General features: G+C 49.3%; 1 long non-coding RNA gene across 1 annotated transcript; it reads right to left on the reverse strand.

The window, feature by feature from the left end:
- Nucleotides 1-8060: 8060 nt before the first annotated feature.
- LOC137842182 (uncharacterized) lies at nucleotides 8061-10597 on the reverse strand. The gene is made up of 2 exons (XR_011088940.1): nucleotides 10274-10597; nucleotides 8061-10134 (listed from the first exon to the last, which is right to left on the reverse strand). It is a non-coding gene; the product is annotated as an uncharacterized lncRNA (long non-coding RNA).
- Between the last annotated feature and the right edge of the window lie 7380 nt (nucleotides 10598-17977).

Consider the following 17977-nt stretch of genomic DNA (forward strand, 5'->3'; position numbering starts at 1 on the left):
GGTAAAGGCTGGATCTCCATTGAACCTCCCAGCTTGCTAGGACCCAGAAAATGCTAGAATGATTTTAATGATGGATCCGCTCGGTGATTTGAAGGAGAAAAGTTGGAGGAACAGGAACAAATACTTGACTGGCATAAATCTATGGAATTGTTTGACAGCCAGTGGAAATCTGACACGAAGCTGACTCCGCTGTCACACAGATGGTGTTACTGAAATTGAACCTAAATGGCAAAAGAATAGCGTTGTCACACGGATAGACGAGAACATACGCCACACCTTGGCCTCTGGCTGGCCACCGCAGGATGGCTTCCCAAGCAATATTTCACACTGCAGCTTCCCTGGGATACAGTCCCCAGCTGATTTCACCTCTCCTCACAGTAAGCTACCTATTGCCCAATGCAGCAGATGTAAGAATATTTTCCTGATAACCACCGAGATTTCTCCTCTTGTTAAGACTCTCCCTTGAGTCACTGAACATTAATATTATCCATCCATGGTATTTATTCTATTTCGATATGCAGCCGCTTATCATGTCCTTCCTAGTTGTCACTTTGCCAAGCCGCACATAATTAGATTTTAAAATCTTTTCTCATTAATCAAACCTTTGAACTCCCCCTACCCTCAATAATTTTTGCTGCTCTTTCTTGAACTCCCTGGGTTTGTCAATACCTATCTCATAATGAGGTGTGCAGAGCTGAACGCGGTGCCACAGCTGGCTCACAGAGAAGGGAAGGATGACCCCTGCCTCGATGCACGCAGTGCCATCAGCCTTCTCCTGCAGCTGGGGCACATCTCATCTCCCCTCGACAGCCCCGGATCCCTTCTGACCACCTCCTGGCTCAGAAGCCCTCTGAGGCTCTGGTGCAGATGACAAAGATCTTTTCTGCCAGCTCAGTGCCCTGCTTCCTCCCACTCATCACACAGATCGGGTTATTAACTCAGAAGCCAATCGGCAGAACAAGGAATAGGCAGGGATAGGAATGAAAGGCATGCAGAGACTCCGTAAGCAAGTTTAACTCCTCTCCATGCTACTGCATTGGCATTACCTAAGAAACTAGTCCAGTTTGCTCCCTGCTGAGAATTTGTTTCTGGAAGCCTGTCCTGCCTGATTTCCTGGACTTTCGAAGGTTATATCCTTTGAAAAATAGGCTCCTCAGCTCCTCCTCCGACTGCACTCTACTAGCTAGCTTTTCCTCGATCATTCCCAGCTGCTCGGTACTTGCTGCCCCGGTTAACCTCTTTCTTGCTGCCTTGGGGCAAAATCCACAAAAACTTCCCTACAAGGCAGCAGGCTGGGGCTAAGAACCATCACGCCTGATGTAAAACTTATTTTTAGACTGAGACAGTGAGATGTAAGCTGAATATGATCTAGTCATGATTTCCTATTAGGAAGCTCTTAGCATCTGCTAAGAAACTTTGGAAGCCCCCCTCCGCCAAGTGGTCTGACAAAGGCAGTGGGACTGGAGCGCCGTCCCTGTAGGGCAGCCAGGGGCTGTGGAAGGATTAGGACTGGTGTGGAAAATCTGCTGTCAGAACAGCTTTTGGAGTCTAGAGTTGGATAAAGAGCACTGACGCTGGCGCTGGGCTGGGTTTCCATGTCATTTACATCCTTCTGATGACACCGTCTCTCATCCCCACTGTGGATGCTCTGTGTCGAGATATCTTAGAGGCTGAATCTCACCACCTGAGCTGACAATGTTTTATCTCAGCAGCTCAGCCAAGCAAGAGGACTCAGAGCAGGTGACAAAGGCAGAAATGTGCCTGCTAATTGCGTGCATGCTGCTTTGCCATAGGATGGCAGGGCCTGAAGAGTGACAGAGTAAAAAAAAGCTTGAACCTAAAAAAAATCCTGGCCCACAAATTACCTAACAAGTCTTCAGTCACTTGGAAAGGAAAGGGAGCCTATTTCTGAAGATTTCCCCTAAATCAGGGAAGAAAGAAGGTGTGGGGGCATGCCAGAAGCAAAAGATGCTGAGAGATGAGACAGCAGGAATAACCCAGAGGCTGGGCTTCTCCATGGGACTCACCTAAACCTCAGAGCTGAACTCCTGGCCTCACCAGTTCCCTGCCTGTCGAACAGGGATGCTGATCCTGCCTTAGTTCCTGGAAATGGTGAGAGGACAAGCCCACCTAGGACGGGAGGAGATAGCAGGACGTCCCACTCACTAGCAGCATAAGGCAGGAGGACATCCTCCCCCCAAGGACTTGCAAAGCCTTCCCAGCTCCTGCACGGCCAAGCAAGGCTGGCTTTGAGGGAGTCCGAAAGGCAATTCACTGCCTGCTTGTGCAGGGGCTGGGGGTCTGCAAGGAGAAGGGCCCTCCCGGGACCAAGGAGCAGGGGTTTGTGCTGGGGTTGTGCTGGGAGAAGCTCGGTGATGTGAGAGCAGTGAGGGGCTGCGCCAGGCTTTGGCACTTGCTGCAGTGGAGCAGAGGGTGATGCCAGAGCGGCTTCTGCGCTGGCAGCGAGCGCAGCGGCAGCCCCAGCCCGGCTGTTCTCAGGCCTGTCTTCTCCCAGCAGGCAAGGAGGGGATTTACATCACACCGTGCCTCCTTTAACTTTGCTTCATTGACTCCTGACAAGATACAATATTTTTGATTAAACAGCTTCCCAGGAAGGAGCTGCTACCTTAAACCACTCGCACTCTCTCTGACCCCATGCTAGCTCGTTAGTGGTCCCCTCAGACACTCTCTGATGGCATCTGAAATTCCTCTTTCCCTTCTTCCTCCAAGTGAGCTCTCGGGGCAGGGCAGAGCTCTCCTGACCGCCGGGCAGTGCCCAGATCCACAGGACCTGGCCCTGAGCAGGACTTTTTGTTGCCGCAGTGTCAGCAAGTCCCGGGGCCTGCTTCTTCTCCAGCTGCTTCCTTGGCTCAGTCCTTCCTCTCCTCTTTCTTCCCCTATCAATCTTTGATCTGCCTTTTCAGTTTCTCTTTATCTCACACCATCTGTCTCTTTTCTTTGTGCCTTTTTTTTTCCTTCCTCCGCTGACCAGCCCAACAGAGACAGATAAATCTCGCAAGCCAAGGAGACCACGTCCTCCATATATATTTGTGCGACAGTCAGATGCTACAGCGACAAAGATCAAATCACCAGCTAGCTCGACAGAGAGATTCAATAAAAGCAGAGAGTTATATTGATAGGAACAAGGCAAATGGATAGTTTTGATTTTAGTAGATTATTGACTGCTCAATAGAGGCAAAAAAAAGGCTTCCCAGCAGCACGGCTTAGAGAGCAACTCTTCTTGATGCACCGCGGCCAAACAAGAGGAGTGAAATATGAGACAGGGAGCACTTTGTGGCATGTCTGACAGTCCCATCATCTGCGTGAGCAATGGTCCTCCCTGCCGGATGAACCTCTCGCAGCACATATCAAGAAAGATGAGATGTGCTTTCAGCTAAGCCTGAAGGCAGATGTGCTGTGCGGAGAGCAGGGGTGCACCCCCACGGAACTGCCCCGTTACATTTGGGCATCAGAGAAATCCTCCCCATCCCTCAGAAGAGTCCTATTGGCATCGACACAGCTACTCTAAGCCAGTGCAGAACTATATGGCATGCGGGGCGGTTTTTCTCTTCAATCTGTCTCTAAATATAGTATGTGCCCGATACTTACATGACGCTCATAAATCTCCATGGTCTGAGTGGCTCACATGCTGCAGCAACACGTCCCGACTGCTCTCTGGCCTGTTTAACGCTGGGAACTGTAAAACTATGGATGCACACATGCTTCCCAGAGGAATCTGGGTCAGGGCAAGAAATCAGTTTTGGTTATGGCTCTTTACTGTCCAAATCAGTCAGAGCAGCTAACTCTGCATTCCCCTGTGATCACATTTGGCACACAGATTATTTGCTTATAATCCTGCTGTAAGGGAGGAAGAAATTCAGATGCGAAGCCCAGGCAGCAGGAGGGGGGCAGGCTACCTGCAAATACATGCCTGGAGGAGGCTCGTGCACACAGGGAAAGCTGGGGAGCTGAGGTCTGAATAAGCAGGTATGAGGCTGAAGGGCAGCAACCTCATCTCCAGCCTCATTCCTGGAGAGGCTGCAAATCTGTATCGTGTTTCTGACCAGACACTGGCCCTTCGTGCGAGGGACCAGCCCGCAAACTGCAGCCTGGCAGAAAGATGTGGGCTGACCTCCAGGCACAGCAGCTCACCCAGCCCCGAACACAAGCAAGCAGAACAGAGGAGCAAGGATCAAATCGCTTCGCCCTGGGAGCTGCAAGGAGCTGCAGCATTTAGGGAATATTAAATAAACAAAAATGACAGGGGGTTGCTAAAAGTATCTCTCTGAGAGCCTGAAACTCTGCAGATGGGGTCAGAAGTGATGCGGAGCCATCTAGCGCATCAAAGAGGCTTAATTGAAGCACTAGCAGGCTGAAAAGCTGGGAAGTGAGTGCGGAGTGTGAGGGGTATGTCAGTGCTTGCTGCTTAATTTTTGCCAATTAGCACTCAGCCAAGGAAGCAGGGAACCCTAAGCACAAAATAACAAGGGTGTGAGCTCAAGTGTGAATGGGTACAAGCAGGAACAGAGAGAGACTTTCAGCAGCATCTCCGTCAATATTCAGGAGGGGAAAAACACCATGAAATTATTTCTTCTGCATTACAGGAAAGGAAGGAAATCTTTCGGTACAAACACGCTAATGGGCTACGCGGGGATCTGAAGGAGGATTGCTGAGGTATTAGAGCAGACTGCATTAGGAAGAAAAGAGCAAGAGAAGAAACAGGATTTTCAGGGAGATTTCGTCCAAATCGATTAAGTGGGAAATGTAAAGGGGCGGCTTTCCACAGGGATGGAGCTGGTAATTGGCCCACGCAAGTCCCAACAGAGAAAAGCACTCAAAGGGCATGCTGGGAGGTGAGCACGTGGCCGATGTTTCCTTCTCTCAGAGGCCAAAAGAGACCACAGAGAGGAAAGTTTCTCTTATGTTAATCCTCTGCACAAATCTACGAAGCCTCCCTTACCTTGCTGTAAATCACTGCTACTGCAATGCCCGTAAAACCCCGGCCGTGCCCAAGCAGCGGGCGCAGCAGGACCAAAGCGGAGCGCAGCGATCGGATAGCGGGTACCACTGCTCCCCTGCACAGGCCCCTGTTGCTTTGTGTTGCTTCACCTGTTGTCTCCAGCTGAACTCTTCAGGATGGAAACTATCTCTGTGTTCCAAATGTGGTACAGGACAAGGGGTCGAGTCCCCACGGTGAGGTGAATTCACAGTGTGATGACAAAATACACATGAGCTCTCTGCAGACAAGGGATGCTGCACACACAATGCATGAATGTGGCCAGGAAAACGTGGGTCCAGAGGGGAACGGGCAGCACAGCAAAGCATCAGATAGAGATTGTCACTCAAATCCTGTGTATTTCTCTTGCACCGAGTTATTTCTGATTTCTTCCTCCAGAAAAACAAACACCACTTGTCCTGCTTTTTCATTTCTTCTTTTTTTTTTTTTTAGTAAAGAAATGAAAAACTCAAGGCATGAAAGGAAAAAAAAACATCTAAAATGACCTAATCCAGATTTTTTAAATGCATTATTAAAAAAAAAAAAAGTGTGTGCAGTAGGGAAGGTTCATTAAATGCAGCTCCTGACTGCTCTCAGCTCTCATCAGTGAACTGACTCTGGAATAAAGCGGGACAGAGGTGAGGAAGCTGCAACTCTGGCTTCATCGGTCTCTATGTGTAACGCTGGCTCAGTTTACAGCTTAAAGTCTGGATAAGATTATAATCGTGAGCCTAAAGTAGAGGGGAAAAAATCCCTATATCTTGCTCATTTTCAATACAAGCATGCTCTGAAAAAGTGCGTAACAGACTGGGTAGGAGTCAGCTCCCACTGCTTCTGTCCCATGTTGATCTGCAGAACCAGCATCTCATACAGGGGGGCTGGACCCGATGAGCTCTTGGGGTCCCTTCCAACCCCTACAGTTCTGTGATTCTGTGATCTCTTATGTGAATACAGCAGCAGGTCAGTGGGGAGCCCAAACCTGTGTACACTCAGCTCACTGCCGTCATGCAGGGTAGCAAGGTCTCTGCGAAGGTGGTGTCAGGATTAGGGTTTTATTTTGGCAGCTCTGGCTCTGAAATCTCCCAGGGCTGACTGTGGAAGAAAGTACTATTTTTACATGCACTATTTTGGGTTGTTTTTTTTCTGTCAAGTATTCACAAAATAGGTGATAAAAGGTTTTTAAATGATTAATAGGTACCTTAATGAATAACTAATCGATGCTTACAGATTAGTATAAAGCCCGAACAGTCAATAGGTTGCTTATAATATTCCACAACACCTTTTCTAGACATGCTTATAGTCACCTGTTAAATTATGCTTCTCATGTTTACACTGCCTATTAATCATTTATTAATCCTTTATAAGCTATTTGGAAATGAAAGCATCATATAAACCCTGAGATACTTTTCCTTCTGCCATCCACAATCACCACACTCGCCGGGGGCTTAGGGAAGTATCACTCAAAAAAAGACAGGACTTGAGCCAAAACCTAAGTCTTTGCAACACTGCTGGACTCTGAGTAATTTGTCACCTTCTGCAGGATTTCAGATGAGACCGGGGATGGCAAGGCAGCAGATAGCTTAGTGGTTCAGATGATGCCAAAGTGGTATTCAGGAAAGATGAAATAGTCACGCACACAAAAGCGCCAGAAAGAAAATCCTCACAGAGAGAGAAGAAGGAATTAACTTCAAGACTTAAAGCAAGGAAAGAAAAAAAAATCATATCTGTAAGGACAGAGGATTGAAGCAAATGGACGATAGGCAGGTAAAAATAATAATAACCCCAAATCATTCCAAGTAATCACACAAAGCAAGGAAGAGAAAGCTGACACAAAGCAAGGAAAAGAAAAGGAATTGATAACACAACAGTCACGTATTTCTCCCTGCAGATAGGACCAATTTTAAAAAACATATATATGCATTCTCAAGAGCTCACCAGGTTCACTGGAGCCTCTGCTGTGTCACTAGATACCCAGGGCTAACAGCTGCAGGCTGCCATTAAATTCGCTTTTCAATTACTGACAACTCCAGTGACTTACAAGAACCAATTTTTAACCACTTCCAGTGCAAAGCTCTACACAGCGTGCTCCAACAGGATTCATCTCAACCCTTCCCAGTCTGCTCATTCTGCAGATGCTCCCTGCAGGAGCAAGCACGGCTCTGAGCCAGGCAGAGGCTGCTCCCCCTCACAGCCCTGAGGCCAGGGGCTGCAGGCTGGGGCTGGAGATTCATCCAAAGAGTGCTTTGAGCAGGGTCTGGTTGTGAAAGTGCCCAGCCTGGCCTCTTTCTGCCCGAGGACAGCCATCGCCTGCTGGCTGTTTCTTGTGCTGGCTTTGTACAGCACCTAGTGCCTGACCCCACTGAGCTGGGGCCACCCAGTGCAACCGGGAGGATTAAAGAAGCCTCAGGAAAGGCAGCGGCACAGAAAAATCAGCTGATGGGCAGGAAAAGGTATTGAACCTGGCTTCATGTGGCTCCTCGTCTGCAGATCTTCCAGGGTCTAATAATGTGCTTGAGCTCCACAGCCCGCCAGTTCTTCAGCAGAACTCTAATTTAGCTTTTTCTTCTGCCTGTTTTCACCGGACACGTAGAGATTTCTCTTCAGCCCCCAAATTTGTTTGAACAACAGCATGTCTAACAGTGTGTACACGTGGGGTGTGCCACGCAGACAGAGAAGAACACGAAGTTGATTGAAACCCTTCCTTTCCTTTGGGCAAACCCTCCAGCCGCGGGGACCTGTTCCACCCTCTTAGGCCAGGGCTCTCAAAGCACTGCAAGCGGCCACCAAATCCTCCTATTTCCCCCTGGGCAGCAGAGGAGATTCCTTGAGTGCATGCTGTGTGCCACTCACTCCTTCCTGCTGCAGGAGATGCCCTGATTGACGTGCACTAATTTCATTCCTTCGTTTCGTGCCCCGCTCCCCTCAATGCCCCTGGCTGTGCTGAGGTGCTGTGTCACCTGCTGGAGGCATCTGCTTGCAGCAGCACGTCATGTGAGCAGGGAAGGGAATGTGAGAGAGTCTAAATTAAAAAAATAAAAATAAAAAAACACAATCCTCCTGATCAGTATGCCTGTCATTTTAGCAGCATTAAATACATTAAAATGGGATCTGCACACCAGCTTAATTAAATGAGCCAATTGAAAGTTCCTGCCAAGTATTAGTTTAAGGTAGAAAATACACTTATTTTGGAGCTTATGCAGATTGAATTTGTAGGGTCTTGTGGGAAATGCTAAGCATTTTTTTTTTTTGGAAGACTCACTGTTTGGAAATTTATTGTGGTGATCTGAATTTTGTTTCATTACGAGTGTCAAGCACAATCACAGATAGAAGAAGTCTCTTGGCTGGTTCCCAGGTTACAATATCCCTTCTAAATTGATCTGTTCTTCAAAAGTACTGCTGAAATGTATCCAACTATCTGTGCCCAGGGGCAGATGACTCACATTTGCCCACTGAAGAGGCATTTCAAGCCCTGAAAACAGAGCAATTATGGTATTAAACCTGAGAAGATATTTCGTGTCCGGTATCATTGTTTGATCTTAGCTCTTACTTGGTGATGTGGGGCCAGCTGCAATGTGATTACTGAAATGGAGAGCCTGGAACATGTAGCAAAGCTTATAATTTATTCCGTGCCTTTCTGATCCATGTAACACTGCAATCAAGAATTAGTTGAATAGCAGAACAATTGATTTGAAACTATTTCGGTAAATCAAACTGCCAATTTCAGCCCGCTGTCTATCTTACCCGGTGATGCATCACCTCACTGGCAGTTGTCTGGAGGCGCGGCAGTAGCAGAGGCTGCCTTGGCTGGGCTTTAAATTTGGGAAAAAAGGTGCAGACCTGTGCAATAGGGGCACCAAGCAAGCCTTTGGCAGAGGTGCTTTTTTAGCCGAGCTAAGTCTTTTACTCTAACAAAAAGAAACAACTTTACCTCTGTGTTTTCTTACCGAAACATTTATTTGACCCAGAATGGAGCTGGTTATTATTTTTCAATGATAGATTTTAAGATCCGCGTGTGGTTTCTTAACAGGAAATTCAACAAGCCTTTAAATATAAAAGTTGTTCCAAACTGATGAGTGGAAATGTTTCACTTCAAAAATATCAGATGCTTTCATTTTATTTTTCGTATGTTTCATTTCCACCGGGCTCTGGAAAGAATAATTTGGGGTTTTCAACGTGGATTCAAGTATCTTACTAGAGTCCTCATCTCGTGCATACAGCTGATGGCATTATTCTCAACTTTCAGTATTTTGATCAAATTTCAAAACTGGGAGGCTGAGAGTTGGAAATCAATGAAAAAAATCCCTTTGGTGCTTTCTCTCCCCCTCGTGTGCTATCCCTGTTGCTGAGAGCCGCGAGAGTGCTGCAGGCTGAAGTCTCCACCAATATCCGTGCTCATCTCGATGGATGCTTAAGAGGTCCGCACTGAGCTCCAGATGTCCTCAGAGCAGCCCTGCGGGCACGCAGATCACAGCAAGTGCTGGGCTGAGGGTCACTGCACTCCATTTGCTGTCCCTCAGGCAGACATCGCACTGGGGCATGGGCAGCTCCGAGAGCTTGCTGCCTTTGAGCAAACCTCAGGTGCAGCAACCAAGGAAAATCTTTTCCTACATGAATTGTTCGAAACACTTCATTTGATTCTCTCCAAGAGTAAAAGACATCAGGCAGATCCCAAATTACATCAGGAAGATCCCCAAATGAAGTCAAACTGCCACAAAGTTCAATTGAGACATAACCAGATCTCATCAGCACTTGGGTGTTAGCCTAGGAAGCTGAGATGCTGCAGGGAACAGCATTACAGGAAATTTGCCTTTTACTTACAGATGGAGAAGCTGAGTCGCTTCTCATAACTGTATGAATGAGACACCATTTCCTCTATGAATGAGATACTTAAACTGCCAGGAAGACCCACATCCTTTTGGTTTAATTCTAGACTCTGAGCAGCGCTGCCCAGACATTACAGATGACGCAGCAGATGCTCTCTTCTGCTGTCATTTGCCCTCGAAACTCCAGGCTGTTGCTCCCTAACTCTTCGCTTCCACCCCACACATGGTTTTGTGACATGCTCTTAGGCCAGCACTGACCCTGCTGAAGCCAGTGCCTGTGGATGTCCCAGCACCACACGGCCCCATCGGTCTCACCTGTGGGAGCCAGGGGGAAGCAGATGTCAGCCACGCCGTGCTGCCAGCGGGGTGTGCGCTGCTCGTGCAGGGCTGGCTCTGCCAGGGACAAGCCCCCTCCGCAAGGCACACAATGTCCTGCCACCTTCCCACAGCTCACCCAAACCTTCACACCACAGCTGGAGAAGTGGCTCTCTACCTCTTTTGCTCTCTGTCTTCCAGCAATCTGTCAGTTACACAGGCACCCCATCCATTCACACCGCAGGACGCACTTTAAATGGAAGCTTTAAGAAGCTCCACCTGTGCCCTCCCCCTGTCCCTATCTCCTGAACCATTCATCTCTTCTCCCCAGCTGCAGGGGAGTTATCAGGCTAAACACAGGTTTCTCCAGGGTAAATGTTTACCCTGCTGCAGGCGCCTCAGGAGTCACAAAAGCACCTGTCTTTGCTAACGGAGGGTGATTGCTCTCTTCTGAAGTGGGCGTCTGCAGCAGGGCACATGAATCAGCCCCTCGCAGTGCCCGTTTTTCTCTCTGGCACGCACAGGGAGCGTGAGCAGCTGGATCAGAGGGAGATGGTGAGTGCGGCTGCCTGAGGTTGTGTGTGGTGTGTCCCACAGCCACCCCTACCCGCTCCCACTTCTCTGTGTGCCACCATCTGCCTGGCAAGAAGCGACTGGACGCTGTCTTGGAAGACAAAATCCGACGGCATCGCAGAGGAGCTCTTCTGGACAAGAAGCTCCTCGGGCCCCTCTTGGGACAGGGAGGGCACATGGAGCCTGCCCCTCACTGCCTCTGGGAAATGGACATCCTGGAGAGCTGCACACAGCCTCTAGACACGGGGTGCTCTGTACTGCTTTATCCCTTAGATACAATAACCCGAGGGCTCACCCTGCTCCAGCCACACCAGAGGAGTGAGCCCCACAAGTCTGACAAGCCTGGCCTTGCATTACCGGGACAGCCAGCAGGGAAATGGTGGGCGGGAGGATGATCAGTGAGTGAAGAAGGTTATGCAAAAGAAACCCAAAGTAAGCACAGCGAAATCCCGTATCTGTGCCTTTCCTCTCTGATCTTCACCTCCCAGGTCTCTGTCAATCCTTCCCTCCCTTCCTTGCTCCTCTTTTCCCTGCCTACACCCCGTTAGAGACAGACCCTCGCAGTGCTGGGAGGGGAGTTCTCTTTACTCCGTTGTCTGCTCGACCCTCAAGGGAAAAGGAACTTCAAGGGAAGTGTAAAACCAGAAGTAGCTCCCTTGATCCCACGTCTGCTGTCTGGGTTTAGTCCTCCAACCAGCTCAGCACATTTCTTTTAACTACTTACTGCTGATAAATGGTTTCTCTGCTTGCCACGGGTGAGTGAACACCAACCGCTCGTTCCAGGCCCAAAGAAAACGTGCAGAGAAACCCTAAGATTGTGTACTGACCTTTCCGACAATATGCATGCCGGTAAATACCAGCCAGCCTCTCGAATATTAAACAAGCCACAGCCAGCCCTGCATTTCCTATTACCCCAAAGTCCTTCAGACTGCATTTTTAGTCCAGCCGTGCATCTGTAATGACCTGCCTTATCTTCACTCCTCTCCCGTGCTGGAGGGGCTGCCCAGCCCTGCTGCAGTCACTTTCTGAACTGCCTCCTGCCACGAGCGGGGCCAGTCCCACGGAAGGGAACAGCACGGAAGAGCCACCAGCAGCAGAACCCTTGGGAGACACCGTCCGTACCATGCAGGATCACTGAGCACGGTGCAGTTGTTGAAGACGTGCCCTAAAGGGCCAGGACTCTGCTCTCTGTCCTGGAGAACCCTGTAATTGCTGCCCCAAAATCCTCCCTGCATTTTCCCATAGTTACCTCGGAGAATTCTGTTCATATGGACTCCAGAGCGTCACATGGAGGGGAACTTCACAATTCCCCAACCCTTACACTAGAAGAGCTTTTGACAGCCCTCCCATGCCTGAGCTGTTCCCTTCATTGCAGAGTCACAGTCCACCCCCGGCCATCTGCAGGTGCCTTGCAGAGAGCCGTTTCTAGCCCTGCCTGCTCCCTCTGCAGTGGGCGCACGGTATCCGTGCCATGGCCTGACGCTCACAAACCACGTCTGTTCAGAGAAGAGCTGGCACTGCTTTCTGCTGCAGCTTGTAAAGTCTTGTTAGCCTTTTTTCTCGGTGCATACTGATTCTGTAATTTTTTTGCAATCAGGTAGGCTGGCAAACAGAGCTACCAGGAATATTAACCTCTGCTTTAAGAGCAGCTGGTCCTGGGCTGAGGAGGAAGAGGCTGAGCAAGGATTTTGCCAGCCACAGAGCTGGGACATGCAGCAGGCTCCCGGGAAAAACAAAAGCAAACACAACTCCCAGCGCCCAGCGCAGCTCTCAGCCACAGACCTCCACTCGTCAATTAGATTTCCTCCACCAATTTGTACGGGGAAAGATGGAGAGGAAATGCCAGATGCTGCTGGGCACGCAGAACAGATTCGGTGTGTGTGTTTAAAGCACTAATAACTCCCTTCCTGCCGAAAGAGGGAGAAGACTTTCTCTTAATCCTTCCTTGCATCAGTAATCAGAGAGAGGAGCAGATGGTGCCAGAAGTACAGTAATATGCCCATTAAAATAACCTCACTTGCTGATGAGTTAGCACCAGAGCCCATGCGGCAAGCACCTTTATGAGAGCCCTGCTCCAGCAGAAAGCAGCGGCTCGTGCGATGGGATGGGGGAAAGGAGAACTCGCTAGGAAGGACCCAGCCAAATTTCACCAGGAAGGCCACAGCTTTCACACATAAACTCCTCGCTAGCAGATGTGCTCGGCAGGATTTGTCCTGCAGGCACATGGAAACAAGGCGTGTGTCCCGTTCTCCCCCCACACCGACACCTGCCTGTGATCTGGTGACACTTCGGGGCCAGCTGAGGGCTCCCAGCTGAGCAGTGAGCAGCTCCAGCACTGCTGCTGGGCTTTCTGGAGTCCATTCATCCCCCAGGAGGAACAAGCAGATGGAGAAGATGCTTTCCAGTGATGGATTTCTCTTCTACAATTCCCAGCATAAGGTCTGTACATAAGCAACTCTCTTTCAATCAGACACAAGTTGTGCCTTTCATTTCACAGTGGGTTTACAAGTTTTTGTTCTACCGTATCTGCCCGGGGATGGTAATCTTCTAAGTGGGCCGTCTGAGCAGTTTCCTGCAACTTTTCTGTGGCATTCACGAAGAAAAGTAGACGTGTGAGCCATCACCACATGGCTGACATTTAGGTTTGCATGGCCAACCTCTCTGCTCCTGGCCACAGTGGTGAAAACCACTTGCTATTCAAGGTCTTCATTTACAGCGGGAGTGCTGCCATCTCCCTGACCAGGATCTGAAAAGCAGTGTCCTACAGCCCAGGTAACGGCCTGCATTCCTCTTTCTCTATCTCTGACCTCATAAATCTTCCCAGCAAGGTTTCCATCCCAATAGATGTGCTTCCACAAACATTTATGCCAAGTCACACTTATGCCAAGCAGTCTTTCAACAGAAAAGGACTGCATCCAAAATGTTGCATCAGCTCCGGCTCCATGCCTCTAGAAGGGTGAACCTTTCTTTATCATTAATTAACTCTTTATATGACATGACATTTATTTCATTATCTCACTGAATGTCACTGTCCAATTAGCTCATCCCCAAGGAATGAGACCTAATTAACCAAGATAAGCAAACTGAACTTTCGCAACCTCCCTCCCTTACAAGCAAGTTGCCAGTATGTAAGTACTCAGCAGTACTGCCCTCGTTAAGGCTTGACTAAAGACTCCTTCTCCTTTCCTTGGCTTTACTCATAAAGAATTTTCTAACTCATCTATTTCCATTTTGCTTGGCACAAAGTCTCAGAAATCCATAGGGTCAAATCATGCTTCCTTCCAGCATCAGCTGTATGGACGTGGTCATAAATAATGATACCTCTCCCTCGGCAGCTAATGGACACTGATTTGCACTTAGGCAAAGGAAGATTTCCACTGGCAGAAGAAAAGGAGTGCTGGCCCAAATCTGTGTTTATAACCCAGGTGATGCCCCGCTCGCCTGCTGGATACACTCACAGCCTCTTCACTTCCCTGACCAGCTGAATTCAGCTACGAAATAAAAAGCAAGAGGTTTTCATGCAGCTCACAGCCTGTCCCCTGACAGCCTAATTTGGCTGAGCATGTTAGAAATCAGAAAATATCCCTCCTTTCTCTCATTATGGCTTTCCCAGTTGCATTTTTTAGCTTTTTCAGTAGCGAAGGAACCCCTTTGCCCTCACTGAGCAACAGAAGGTCGGGAGCAGAGCCGTGTCCCTACCAGCTGACGCAGCCCTGCTCAGAGGCGTGCTGTCGGACACGTAACTGGAGGCCACCCTGGCATGACCACCCATGCGATTACAGAGGATGGAGGGAAGATGAATAACTCTCCCCGAGTTGATGCAATGCTCAGGCCTTCATTTGTGAACAGGTTCTTTCCTTTGGTTTTATTTTTTATTTTTTCTTCCCTCAGGTAGCATGCTCAGAGCTATATTTTACACGGTACCTGATTTGAAACACAGAGATGAAGGGTCGTGAGATGAAAGGGAAGCATTAATCTCACTTGTTCCCTCAGCATCTCAATAAATTTCATCCCCTGATTGCTTTTGCTCTTGGCTAGAGGTCAGCGTTTTCAGGGAGGAAGCCTCCCAAAAAAGACATTGTACTGGTACAGGAGCACGAACACCCCACAGCCCAAACCTGCATCCTGTCTGCTAGCACAAGGGTTTTTCCTTGCCAGTGCAGAGACCTGTGGGTGACATCCCACAGGCTTTGGAGCAAGCCTCCTACAAATCGAGGCTGCAGATCGCAAATCTCTCCTTATCACGTTTGGCTTTACAGGGAACTGGACTTTTAAGCAGCTTTGCCATGAACCATCTGAAACCGGCGGCTGCGGGATGAGGAGGATCCCAGGAGGCATCTCTGAGCAGCTCAGGCACAGCACGGCTCAGAGCAGTCACTGAGCACTGCAGGAATCCCCTCCTGGTGCGACGCGAGGCAGCCTGGAGCCGTCACATAAACACATGGACAGAGCGGTCACAGAAACACAATCACAGAATCACAGAATTTCTAGTTTGGAAGAGACCTCAAGATCATCGAGTCCAACCTCTGACCTAACGCTAACAGTCCTCCACTAAACCATATCCCTAAGCTCTACATCTAAACGTCTTTTAAAGACTTCCAGGGATGGTGACTCCACCACCTCCCTGGGCAGCCTGTTCCAATGCCTCACAACCCTTTCGGTAAAGAAGTTCTTCCTAACATCTAACCTAAAACTCCCCTGGTGCAACTTAAGCCCATTCCCCCTCGTCCTGTCACCAGGCACGTGGGAGAACAAGGATAACCCCCACCTCGCTACAGCCTCCTTTAAGGTACTTATAAAGAGCGATAAGGTCGCCCCTGAGCCTCCTCTTCTCCAGGCTGAACAAGCCCAGCTCCCTCAGCCGCTCCTCGTAGGCCTTGTTCTCCAGGCCCCTCACCAGCTTCGTCGCCCTTCTCTGGACTCACTCGAGCACCTCGATGTCCTTCTTGTAGCGAGGGGCCCAAAACTGAACACAGTACTCGAGGTGCGGCCTCACCAGAGCCGAGTACAGGGGGACGATCACCCCCCTAGCCCTGCTGGCCACACTAAACATCCCAGCCTTCCTCGCCCCGTGCCACGCTGAGCACCTGGAGAACAGGATGCAGAACAAACCAGCAAAGACCATTCAACACCTGCCTTAAACACCACCTCCTGACCGACCCGAGATCACTTTTTGGGTGTGAAGCAGCCACCCGAGGCAGAGCTGCTGTTAGGAACAGTGCCCCCAGAGCACTTGGGGCACCAGAGCACCCCCAGGCTGCTGCTTGTCTGCAGCACCCACGTGTGTGACCGCACAACAGGGCCTGCAGAAGACAGAAAGGACAGAGCATTCAGTGCTGCTACCTACCCAGGACTAATTACAGCCAAATGGTGCTGGACGTGAACCCCACACATGGGCAAGGGAACAAAGGGAGGCAGGACCGGTTCCCCTCCCAGTTCCTTTTATGAATTATTCTCTTGTTGTATTTTTGCTCCTGGTGGGGAGCACAGAGCCATCCGTGATGATTTAAAGAACGTGCCTGATGGCTGCCAGCATTGCTGGGAAGGCAGGGTCGGCGCGATCAGATCTCTACATATGTTATTTCCTTGTTCTTCAGCTTAATGGGGCGTCCCACTTTATTATTGTATTTTTTTTAATTTTATAAGACATGTTTCATTAAATCTGAATTATGGCAATTCAGGGAAAGAAATTAGCCATTAAAATTACAATGAAAACATCTTATAAAAAGGGCTGTCAACTGCCATTTCTGCTCTGCTGGGCGAGGGAATAAGGAGGAGAGAGAAACACAGCATCTTGGAGCGGGCACAGCACCTGCAGAAGTGGGATCGGTCTGCCAGGGGCTCTGGAACAGGAATCCCTGTCAGGGGGAGCTGAAAGGCTCCTGGGAGCTGACTGAGATTCTGCCTTTAAAAGGACTATTTCAGGTCTTTCAAAAGGCTATGAGAAAAGGGGAACCTCGTCCTGCGTTCATGTTTGGTCTCACTTCCTTCTGAGCAGCTGGGTAGCACAAACAAGTGGCGAGCTCTCCCTCCTGCAAAGTCCCAGTGAGGCCAGGGCCCTGATGCGATGGAGATGAGCACTGCAACTGGCACCACCCTGGCCCTTTCTGGAAGGGAGAACTAGCACAGGTCTGGACAGACAGGGAACTGGAAGCAAAGAGTATCCCCAAAGCCCCATTGAGGAAGGTGTTGCACTCTTGAAACAGAATGTGCTTCATGTCAGCAGGGACACCTCGTACCACCAGGGCTCAGCTGTCCCCATGCACTGCTTTGCTCCTGCAGCAGTGACATTCTCAGAGGAGGAAAGAGATTTTGTTAGAAATACAAGGGAAAATAAAAATAAAAGCCCTTAAGCTCACTTGTTTCTATAAGCTAGGAAGCCCAGGTCTATTCACCAGTCCAACTGCTGCATGATTCCTGCGGCTGTCCTAAACTCTGCACCCTCTGAGCAAAACAGTGAGCAACGTAGCAAAGGTACTGGCTGGAGAAAAAAATATCTGTCTGCAAGGGAATAAAGGTCAGTTCTGCTGAAATGAAATAGATTTTGAGACTGCATGTCAATTAGATGCATACAAAAGAAACTAATAAAGTTAATACACTAAACATGAGAGCTGCGATAAAACAGCCCTGCAGGATAGAGAGAAAAGGAGGTGGGGAGGGGCTGGTAAACAGAAAGGGAAGTGAGAAATGGAATAAAAGAAGGCACAGAAGAAGAAATAGCGAGTTAAAGAGGAAACAGATAACTGTGATACTATTCCTGAGAAGGTAAAAGCAAATGAAACGATCAGGGTGAAAGGCAGAAGCCCAGGAACCCAAAATATGCAGCTCTGCTGTGTCCAACGCAAACACCAGCAGCTGGCAGGCCGGGACGCAGCCCCGCAGCCTGGGTGCTGCCTGTAGGGACCCTGTGCTGTGTGAGGGCTGCCCAGGACAGCCAAGGCCAGATTCAGCAGCTCAGGTGGTGCTTTTGGAGCGGTGCTGTGCAGACTCCGGTGTCACGGCTGTGCTCTGGTGAAGCAGCGATCTGTACAACGCAGGGGCCGTGCGCTGAGCATCGTGACCCATTCAGCAGGGATCGCTGCGGAGCCCAAGGACGGCTGATCTCCACCTGTCCCCAAAAGGGCTGCTGAGGACACCAGGAAATCTGGCCCTAATTGAAATGTTTACACAGGAAGCTGACAATCTGGCTCTGTTTTTTTTTCCTGCTGGTACCTCTGAAGCCTGACAAACACTTGTTTGAAAATCTGCCCTCCCTCTCACCTTGTCTTCT

Source organism: Anas acuta, chromosome 19 (genome assembly GCF_963932015.1).
Source record: "Anas acuta chromosome 19, bAnaAcu1.1, whole genome shotgun sequence".
Taxonomy (NCBI): Eukaryota; Metazoa; Chordata; class Aves; order Anseriformes; family Anatidae; genus Anas; species Anas acuta.